This window comes from Macaca fascicularis, chromosome 8 (assembly GCF_037993035.2).
Source record: "Macaca fascicularis isolate 582-1 chromosome 8, T2T-MFA8v1.1".
Taxonomy (NCBI): domain Eukaryota; kingdom Metazoa; phylum Chordata; class Mammalia; order Primates; family Cercopithecidae; genus Macaca; species Macaca fascicularis.
Window position 1 is genome coordinate 285,430 of NC_088382.1, and position 11,498 is coordinate 296,927.

The 11,498-nt window shown below is 46.1% G+C and overlaps 1 long non-coding RNA gene across 1 annotated transcript in view; it reads right to left on the bottom strand.

The window, feature by feature from the left end:
• The window catches only part of LOC135964574 (uncharacterized), a 38,075-nt gene continuing 26,577 nt past the window's right edge, over positions 1-11,498 (bottom strand). The window contains exon 2 of the long non-coding RNA XR_010577061.2: positions 1-11,244. This is a non-coding gene — a long non-coding RNA (uncharacterized lncRNA). The remainder of the gene's footprint in view (positions 11,245-11,498) is intronic.

Genomic DNA, 11,498 nt, shown 5'->3' on the forward strand with positions numbered 1-11,498 from the left:
TTTTTCTTTTTTATACAAAGATCTATAACTTAAGCTAGTAAACTGGGCGTTTCACAAAGATTTTGCACAATTCCTAGCACAGATTTTAGCAAAATAAAACCGTTATCTTTCCGCAATTATATAACCAAGCATAGGAAACTGCACAGTTAAAATAATCATTCCATTATTTTATATAAACAAATGATAAAGGAGAGTATGCTTTGGAAAACAGTATTTCCATATGCCAACGATGAAGCAGAAGACAGTTCCTCAGCCTCATATGACATTTGACAACCGAAGTACTCTGGCCCAAGCCCAGCCCGCTTAAACGGAAATGAAGTAAATGTGTGAGTGACCGTGGTGGGGCACTCTGATAGCCACATTCCAGGAAAGAACAGCTAACATCTTTCTTCTTCATGGGAAAACTGAAACATACTCTAGAGACCTTGATTCTTTAAAACACAGTCTGCCCCAGTACTAACCTTAAGCTCCCATTCAAGATTGCTATAACCACAGAGGTGTTTTTCCAGGCCCTCGAAAATCACGGACATGGTACATACACAACGTTTTCAAACACTCAATGCTGCCAATTTGTTAAATGTGCTGTGATACCGGAGGTCTTGTGCAGGACCAGAAGTGTCGCAGCCTGGTTACCTGTCCTGGTGTTCAATGCTTTGCACGTGCAAAACCTGCTGTTACAATTTACTGGGCTTAATGTGATTCAGTTCATCACAGAAGAGAGCTATGACATTTACTTAATTCCACACACAGATTCTCAGGTTCACCTTCCACGAGTGACTGCTCTGTCCACGAGACAGCGGAGGGAAGACCCAGGAAAGGCCTGGGAGATGCCAGGTGTTCACAAACTGGTATCAGTCTACTGGTTCTGGCTTAAAGGAAAACAGACATAGAAGAAGCTAAAAGGGCTCACTACACCTAATATCACAATGTTCTCAACTTTACCTTAGCCAAAAATAAAAGCGGAAAAGCAAAACTACTCCAGGGCATGATTCCAGGGCTAATCTAAAACATGAAATATTTAGAAGACAAAGCTTATTGTGAGTGCAATTAATATACACATAAAGCACTGGTTTCACAAAACCCAGTCTTTGTGATTGCTCTTATAAAAAGTAAAATTCTCATGAGGATCGCATACACTAACTGATTTTCAAATGAAGGGACTGATAAACTTCAGGGCATATGATTTCTGCCACACACGAGGGGAGCAGTGAGAGAGAAGAGCTAGGATCAAGTGTCCTGAAGCTGTCTTAGGACTGAAATTCAGTTTCTGCCAAAACAAAAACACAGGAGGCTGTCAACTTCGATAGCAAGCTCTGCTTGAGAGCGTCAAGATGTTAAAATTGCAAAGGGGCTTCTCCCTGCTATGGGCACGTGTGATCCCTGCAAAAACGCAGCTCAGCATTATCAAAAACCAGGAAAGAACGCAAGCCTTCCAGACACGAAATCCAAGAGCAGAAGGGAGCAGAGTCCAAGCTTGCTCGGCAGAACTGTTCCCGGAGGAGAACAGCACAGAGGACGTCACAGGGAAGGCAGGGCAAGAAACAGCAGCTTCCGTCGCCGCAAGCAAGGCCTGAGCCAGGGGCGCAGTCTCCTCCAACCTGACAAGGAGGCGCGAGGAGCCACAGAGAAGTCAATTCAGGGTCCTTTTCAGAAAGGGGCAACAATGAGAAAATCTGGTCTCATCCATCCCACACCTTTGTCCGGTAGAAGCAAACGCAGAGTTCACACACTCCTGTACAGGTTTGCTGGCCGAGAATCTAACTGCACTGTCCGATTCCGGATGTGCTGGTACCAAGGAGAACATTCGATGTCCGGCATTTATAAACGGTATCAGTGGGTTCTCCTGGGACTCCCAGGCAGCCGCACGAGGGAGGGAGCTGTTGCCCTGTTACCCCGAGCCAAAGCAAGGCTGTGAGGCAAACACCACAGGCCACATCACACTCGAGCACCGACTCTTGACAGTTGCTCGTTCGTGTGTTAAGAAGAGTTCGGGGTACAGGCGACAGACAGGCCTGATCTCAGCCATGGGACAACAGTGACTGCCCACAAGTCCCGTATCTAAGTCCCGACTTGCCCATCCGGCCTTCTTTCAGGAACAATGCCCACCTCACAGTGCTGCCATGAACGCTAAGTCAGCACGTACATACACAACGAAGTTCATTTCAATTGTGCTTTCTACCCCAAGTTAATACAACCAGGTGCTATCATCGAGACTGAATAACCAATATTAGAACAGAAGGTCAGGCCAGCGATGGTGGCTCAGACCTGTAATCTCAGCACTTTGGGAAGCTGAGGTGGGTGGATCACTTGAGGTCAGCAGTTGGAGACCAGCTTGGCCAACATGGCAAAACCCCATCTCTACTAAAAATAAATTATCCAGACATGGTGGCACACACCCTGTAACCCTAGCTACTAGGGAGGCTGAGGTATAAGAATCGCTTGAACCTGGGAGGTAGAGGTTGCAGTGAATGGACATCGTACTACTGTGCTCCACCCTTCCAGCCTGGGTGACAGACCAAGATTCTAGTAGAAATATAAAAGGTCAAGATGAAAACTGATTGCCAAGGTCCATGTTCCATATACTTCAAACATAAAGTTCATTATCTGGTACTTGATCAAGTTGCTGATTTCTTCGTTACAATCTTGTATATCCTTCTAACACGACTCAAAATGTTTACATTTGAGCACACCTCGAGTATAACAAAAAATAAAGTTCCTATATTTCATAAATGAGCAAGTTCCAGTAAGACTGCATCCTGCTCTAGTTAATCCTTTGACAACGTAAAACTGAACCATCCTGACACAGCACTGACACATGGTACAAGAAAAATGACCTCCAATTAAATCGCTAGATTTAGAGAACACATAAATATAGTTTATCACTAATTCACCAGCGATTAGCAAGATTTTAAAGGAAGAAAAAGTATCGGGACTGTAACTAGGAATAAAGGAAAAACAAACACAAGAAATTAGTCACGTTTAACTCAATACCCTTTCTGTGGGGTCGTAATAAAGTATACACAACAGGTGTGCAAGCTGTCATGCTAAGCTGTCACCAAGCTCTCTGTGAAGGTGGTAAGAGCGTCCCAAGTCGCAGAGCCTCGTATTCCTATTTAAACCCTAAACAGCCAACACCACACTCCGCACAGTGAGAACTCTGAAAACTCAGAGGAACGCATGATGGGATGAAGGGCCCTAGCCCTGCCATCACCCTGCTGCTTATTAAAAATATAAAACAAAGCCCTGCCTTCAAGGTGCTCAGATCTAACTAGTACAAAGTTTTGCTTTTAACAAGTTAACTACAAATGATGAAGACTCTCAACAGCTGTGCGAAATGTAAGGCAACCTAATGGTTGAGACTAAACCAGAGATGGTTTTTTAACCACAGAAGAGGAAAGAACTGAAGAACCTTACAGAACGTTGGCAGCAATTTCTCTTTCTCTATGGTAGAACCTGGAATTTACCTTTGAGACAGACTGTCCTTCTGTTCTGAAAAATCAGATTATTCTTGCAATCCTCCATCAGGAGTGAAATTCCCAAAGGCATGAAAACCAAGTACTACTTTTAAAATCCCCCCAAAAAAACTACCTATGATCTTAGATGTGAGATTTAGTATTCTCAAATTCGGAAATATTTTGCACAAAGTCCTTATTTTCCCTGTTTACTTGAAAGCTCTCTATTCTTTTGTCCTAAACATCTTCTTTCTCTTCTTTCCAAACAGTATCTGAAGATGAACTTACATATCGTTTTCAATGTTAACAAAGAAGATACTACATTTGTCATGAACTGTTTATATTCACAACTCTAGGAGGGATTTTGCTACATCGTGAGGAATAACACGAGGCAGTAAATACACCACGAATCAAGAACAGTAGAAAGTGGACACATTTCCTGATGAGTGCCAATTTCTCATTGAGCTGCTGACAAAGTTGTAATACGGAAAGCTAGACAGCTGCTCTGTTAGTTCTACCTCACTTAAGTGACCGAGTCATTGTTGTTTCGGTTCCCTCTCTCGTCTGGGGATGAGACACACCTCACAGAGCTGTTTATGATTTCAGGAACACACACATCAATGAAGTGACTGTTCCTAAATCGTTGCAAAGGGTAGAGTAACCTGCCAAATTTCAACTAGGTTGCAACAAACAACTGTTTTCACCCTACACTCTCCAATGCCAACGAGATGGTGCGTTCTCGGATCCCTGTAGGAGCCCTATTCCTGGTGCCATAGAGCACACACACATTTACATCCACATAGTGTACGTATATGGTACACTGTAATACGTGTACCTGCATAGAGCGTACACACATCCGAATACATAGAGTGTATGTAAGTGCACTACATGTGTACAAAGTGCACACACATCCAGATCCATGTAGTGTACATGTATAGAGTGTACATCCAAATATATATAGTGTACAAACAAGTTCACTACGTGTGTACAAGCATAAAGCATACACTCGTCCATATAGCAAATGTACACAGGTATGCTAACATGTATGCACATGCATAACCTGTATGTACATGCATATGGCATACACATGCACATCCGTATGTACACAGGTATGCTATTTACTATATGTATACACATGCATATAGCATACATTCTTATCCAATGTACGTAGGTGCACTACAGCATGCATACACATGCGCAGTGTACATATAGGCACATGTATACAATGTACATCAGTACACTAACGTATACAGCATATACACATATGCAATAGTGTACACATATGCAGCATGTATATGTATTAGTGTGTACATATCCAGTTTATTCAGTGTGCATAGTGTACATGCATGCTTGTGTGCACATATGTATATATACATCTGCAGAAATAATGTGCACATACCCAAATGGTGTACGTACACAGGTATGTGGCATTAAATACATGCATGTATGTACACATGCAGAACAGATAGGTGTCCAAGTAGTGTGCATATAACCATAGTGCCCATAGATACACACATATACACGTGTACATGCATGCCTACAGCATGCACGTGTATAGGACACATATGAAGTGTACATACCTATACATTGTAAATACATGCACAGTGGAAATACACGTAGTATGGGTACACCACATACAAACATGTACATTTATACAGTACACATATACCGAGACCCAGAACGGGTCATGAGTATTAACACTGCAGAAAGGCTTCCAGTTCTACCTAAGTGAATTTTTTTTCAAACAAAAACAGTGGGAAGAGCACAACCACTTTCCCTCAGAGTTCTGGGCCTGACCGTGGAAGTTCAGAGGTTTCCTAATGCAGTACACATCAGGACTGACTCACAAAGAGCTCCTTAAAAATTAAAAATGTGTCCTCATGTTTTGGCCTTTGAGACAAAGCCTCTTATTTAATCGATTTCTGACTGAATTTGACTCACAGTACTCTGGCAGATTCTTCATTTTCTGGTGAGACAGATGAATGTCCCATGGTGAGGGCAATGCTAGCCCTTTCAGGGTCAGCTTTTCGAGGAGCAATGTCTGGCAGAACACAATCCAACACCATAGTAGGATCCCCCACCCAGCCACTTAGACACTTTCGGGGACTTACTCTGTCTGCTTGTTTTCCCTTTTTTGAATTCAGCTGGGGGGGGCGGGGGAACAAAAAATCAAAACCAAAAACAAACAGCCCAAGTGTTTGTGTGTCTGAAAAGTCAATACATCCACATCCAACTTTCTAAATGAGACACGGCAGGTATGATGGTCACTGAACAGTGGCCACTGTTGACAAAATACAAAGTCTTCTGCGAACAAGAACGAGTTTCTAGGAATACAAAAGTCAAGGAAATTTACTTCACATATTAAAGCTGTCAAGGGTGCTCATCAAAAGTGTACTTAGAGGTTTTCCTTTCAAGTTATTTTTGAAGATTTTTAAGTTGCAATACTTAAAAGCCTCTGGGAAAAGAAAGGATACAGGTATCTGGAAGATTTATACTAAATGATTTTCATGTCTTTTTGATAAAGTTAAATAAGGTCAGCCTTGAAGTAATGGCTTCCACTACTCTGAGGTTGTGGATGGAATCCACAACACCTCGAGACAATTGAATAAACAGCAAGGCTGCACACACAGGACACAGGCAGTGAGCCAGCCTGACTAGTTGTCAGCTTCTGGGTCAGTTCTACCCAGTTCTGCCCAGGCGCCACTGGAGATGAAAACCTGCCCTTTAGAAGCCTTCAATCCCCACCTTTCAAAATCTAATCCTCTTCAACTGAGGCCCAAGTCCAAAAATCTACTGACATCTTAGCCCCCGTTAGGCCAGCTGTCCCCCAGTCTTTTTGGCACCAGGGATGGGTTTCATGGAAGACAATTTTTCTGGGGGGTGGTTTTGAATTGCAACTCTTCCACCTCAGGTCATCGGATCCTCATAAGGAGCACCTCCGAGATCCCTCACATGCAGTTTACATTAGGGTCCCCGCGCCTAGGAGAACACGCGGCTTATGATAGGGTCCCAGAACCTAGGAGAACATGCGGCTTACGAGAGGGTCCCCGCGCCTAGGAGAACAGGTATTAAATGAGTTGGCAAAGCCAAAATCCACCCGATCTACCCCTCCAAAACAAACATACACCACTGCCCAATATTGATGTGAGCCAAAAACATGGAAGTCCTGAGAGCCCACACTGACCACAGCCAGATGCCACTTCTGAAAGAACCAAGCACGTGCCTAAAGATCACCCGTGATGACCCAGGTGAGCAGCTTTGAGCAGAGACAAAGGTGAAGGAGAGGCACATGGGCCAGGGTGCTGGGTGTGCCCGTCTTTGTGACCTCACTGAGATTGCTGACCTCTGGCCCTTGGTGTCCTTCCTGTGGAGGTAGCAGCCCCCAAATCCCTGCCTCCCTTCAGCACTGACTGAGGCGGCCCTGAAGTCTCCCCAGGGCTGAGACTGCTTCTAAATCCTGTTAGCTGCACACCCACATGAAAAACAAAACAACAAAATATTAAGTATGCAGACAGGAAAAGAAAAATATGTGAATCCTCCCTTATTCAACAGGCATTTAAAAAGTAACAGGAAAATTGTGATAGTCTTTAAACAACCACCAGCTATTACATCCTGTTGAAATGTTTTACCTAATCAGGAACACCTTTACCAAGCACCTGTGTGTTCAGGAAATCAGTTGACAGGTCCCAAATAACCTCGGAGCTTATGACCTGACCCCCACTCACGCGCATCACCTCTCCAGAGGAACGTGTCCTGGACACCTTTCAAATGGTGAGGAACAGGAACAAGGGTAGCTTTCCCTCAACCCCACAAAACAAGCTCGACCCCGAGGAGCCCGGAGAACAGCAGCGTTTGTTTAGATGCTTTCCCACTGTCCTTGTCAGAGCAAACCTTCCCATCCCACACCGCCCAGTGTTTAACTCTCCCTGGGATACCAGCAGCCCTCAACCCCCAACAAGCTGGAAACAGGCCAAGCTGACAGGAGGCCTCTCTCCATTCCCTACTGAATTCGCTCAGGACACGGATGTTCCCAAACACATACGGCCCCGAGTGTTCCACACTTGGAGAACATTCAAACAACAGACGCTGCAAAGACGTTCCCCTAAAGAGAAACTCCGTTTCTAACTTCCCTTAGGGAAAAATATGAGACCCAGAACTTTCCAGAAAATCAAGTGTGGGAGGAAGCCACTCACCTCTGGCACTTCCTAAACCTGCCTTCCCGCGGGTGCTCAGGGATGTCCCCGCGACAGCCCCGTCCACCCAGGATGGCAGCAGAGCTCAGGCAGCCAGCACCTGGGCAGCTGGCGAAGCAACCCCAGGGTGAAAACGCCATCCCAGGCACCACTTTCCGGAGCCCCTCAGCAAGAAAAACAGAGGTGGGACAGAACCGAGGGCTGATACGAGGCTGGGGAGCCACAGACCCGCACAGCTCAATCATCAGACATGCTCTTCTGTGGACAGAGCCCAGCCCAGGAAGAGGCCAGCACAGAGATCCTCATGCCAGCTCCACGAGCCAGCGTCCTCCAGGGCTGCAAGTTTGTGATCACAGCTTCAGAATTTGGTTCCAGAATCTTCCGGAATCAAAAACACACCAAACTGTAAAGCTGCCAGGACAGCAGGGCCCAGGAGCAGGCTCAGGGGAGGATAATGTAGAAATCCCACACACAGCATACACGTGTGCATGCTTACTCCACACATGCCACCCCTTCACCCAATACTATACACGCAAACGCATGTATGCACTCCATACACACCCTCAAATACACCCACCAAATATGATCCGTGTACACACTGCACACACACCCTCAAATACATACAACACACATGAATATGCTCACTGCAGCCATACCTGCTAAATACACTCACCACACACGCACAAACGTGACACACCTGCACACTCATTCCAGACATCACACCCCTCACCAAGTACACAGGTACACACACCCCCAAGTCAAGAACCTGCAGACTCCACAAGCTTTGATTTCCCCCACTGTTTCTCTCATCACATGAGATCCACACACAGGTGTCATTTACTGACATCTAACACCCGGGGAGGCCCTTAGACAGAACTGCAGTCACAAGTCGGCTTCATTCAGGCATTCATCACTAGCCTCCTGAAGCCACCTCCTGTCCCCAGGGGGAGCGGGGGCCGAGACCGGAGACGTCACTGGGCTTACAGATCCCCAGGCTGGCAACCCAGCGAAATGAAGAGGGCTCGACCACGGCCCTGGAGGGAGATGGGTACTGGGCTCAGGTATGCGAAACATGAGTCCTCATTTCCATACAGTGTCACCTACGACTGCGTCAGGTGAAAGCCAGTGGTTTGGCATTCCTGGGATTGACAGTCCTGGAATTACAAGCAAAACTTTGTACTCTTCCCCTCTGAACACATGAGGTCCATGGTCCCCTCACATCTAACACTGGGAATCCGAATCGGTGACTCCTTGTCCACCTGAGGACCACCCAAGAGGATCCACACACCTGCTACAACAGCAGCACCGCACCTGGTCTTCAGAGGAGCAAAGCAAATCCCCCCTTTATGAATAAAACTGGATTACCCCGACACTGGCAGCCTGCAGTGTGTATATCGTCAAGCCCCCACATCTGCGCCACCTGCAACAGGAACACAAGCCCTTAGTCCCGGGCTCTCAGGACAGCCTATGAGGTGGATGCTGGCACCCTTCTCATCTCCCAGTGGAGAGGAGAGAAGGCCAGGGTCAGGACTGGTGTATCAGGAGGGTCGGGGTTCAAACCCCATCTGCCTCACAAAGCAGCCCTTGCCATTCAAGTGACTTCTATCATCAGCCTTAAAATGTACCACAGTTACCAGCAATTCTGAGTGCTGTTCCTCGGGACGTCATAAGCAAACATTTTGTTAGAAAGATTTTGCCAAATCTGCTTTCAAAATCCTATGTTATGAAATGACTAATGAAAATTTGAGCTATGAAATAAAGCACATAGTTAAATGAATCCCAAAATGACTATCACAAAGAAAGCTTTAACTTGAAATGAAAAATATCCTCTAAATGACATCAGCCAGAATTATCTTCAATCATTACTGATCCCATATGCTTCAGGAATTATACACCATCATCTCAGATATGAACTTAAAACCATTAGCTGAATGCACATTTCAGTGAAACCAAAGTTCTGCTATAATAAGCAGCACAGGCGTCTCTGGAGAGGATTTTAATTGGGACTACAAACGATGCGCACGATCGTGGTAAGAGGTTTCATGCTGGCTGTTCTCCAAGGTGCGACACAGAGAAACACCACTAACCTCAAAGACACCTGCTGCTTTGTAATGAGATGAGAGACGATGTGGATGGACTACTGTAAATATTTGAAAAGGAGAAACAATGCAAGGAAAGAATCGTATCAGTTACCCTTTACATTCTTAGAAAAAACCGATTTTCTTTTGGGATGATTTAAAAAGAAAATGACATTTCTGGATTTTTTTTAACTTTTCTTTCTGACACTGGGTCTTGGCTCTGTCGCCAAGATTGGAGTACAGTGGAGCAATCACAGCTCACTGTAGCCTTAAGTGATCTTCCCACTTCAGCCTCCAGAGTAGCAGGGACCACAGGCACGCACCACCACACTCAGCTAACTTTTCTGTTATACAGATGGGGTCTTGCTATGATGTCCAGGCTGGTCTTGAACCCCTTGGCCTCAAGTGATCCTCCTGCCTTGACCTCCCAAAGATTTAGCCTAAGCGACCATGTCTTATCGGAAAATAGACATTAGAGCAAATGCATTTCTGTAAGATTTTCTACCTCTTTTCACTGGGGAAAAAGTAACTTGCCTCCAACGGTCGGAGACAAAGCAGTTACTGCAGACAAGAGCGCTGTGCATCCCGGGAACCGCTACACCACGAGGCACGGCCGTGCACACTGGACGCAGGAGTAACACACGAGGCTAGCACAGGCTGATGCTGGCCCTCTCCAGAAGTAGGCCTATCCTTCCTCCTCTCCTCAGCCCCCTCTCCCTTCAGGCCTCAGTGGCTGCTGACAGGGGAGAGGCCACAACTAGAGGAGGCTCTCAACTCCACCAGGGACAGGAGTCCCAGACGCTGGGGACTCAACTGCTGCCCTCCGCATCCACCTCCTTCAGGTCCAGCCTTCTCAGGAGCCAGGCGTGGCCACTTTGACCCTCTTTCCCTTCTGTGGCTCCTACAAAAACCAGTTCAGCGAGCCCAGGCTGCCTCACACTCCAGGAAAACCCGGCACAGGCCCCCTCCATGACCTTATCTAAGCTCCTGGGGCCAGAAGGGTCTTGCAATATTTCACTTTCCAGTTGAGCACCCCCAGCCTGAAATCCAAAGTGCTCCGAAGAGCATTTCCTTCGAGTGTCATGAGGAAGCTCGGAATGTTTCAGGTTTCGGAGCATTTTGGAGTAGGGACTCTCAGCCTTAATTTGAACCTCTTCAAGGAAGCCACACACTGAAGCCCCCAATTTCCACCCTACACAATCCCAGCACACCCTCTGAAGTCCTCACCAACAGATTTTCTTTCTTCAAAAATAACCACAAGTCACAAACTCACATGCAATCACAGAAGGGAGTTGTGGACACCCACAGAGATGATGAAATTTAACTGTCACATTTTTACCTGAGTAATTTAAAGTCATTCCTCAAAACACACCTGTTTTACCGAGTTGCATTTTAAGGTGAACACACACAAATCATTTCAGGGAAACAAACGTCACTTTGGGCTGTGTGTGGTTTCTTGACTCCCGTGAATAACTCAGCGTTCACCCTCACTTCTGGATAAGGGAGAAGATGCAAAGAAATCTGTTAAAACAAAGACATAAAAACAAGTTTAAGAAGGGTTTGAAAGGTTCCTCCTGTCCCCCTGGAGGGGAGACGAGGACACTTGGAAAGCTCACGGGGGACAGGAGCACAGCCCCCTCAGTGTGCCATGGACGCCTCCTCGCCAAGGGGGAGAGGATGATGCCTGGAAGGCTCACAGGGGTGGGAGCACAGCCTCCTCAGTGCTTTCTACACTCAGCAGCTTCAGAAATTCCTGCAGAAGCAGAACACATGAG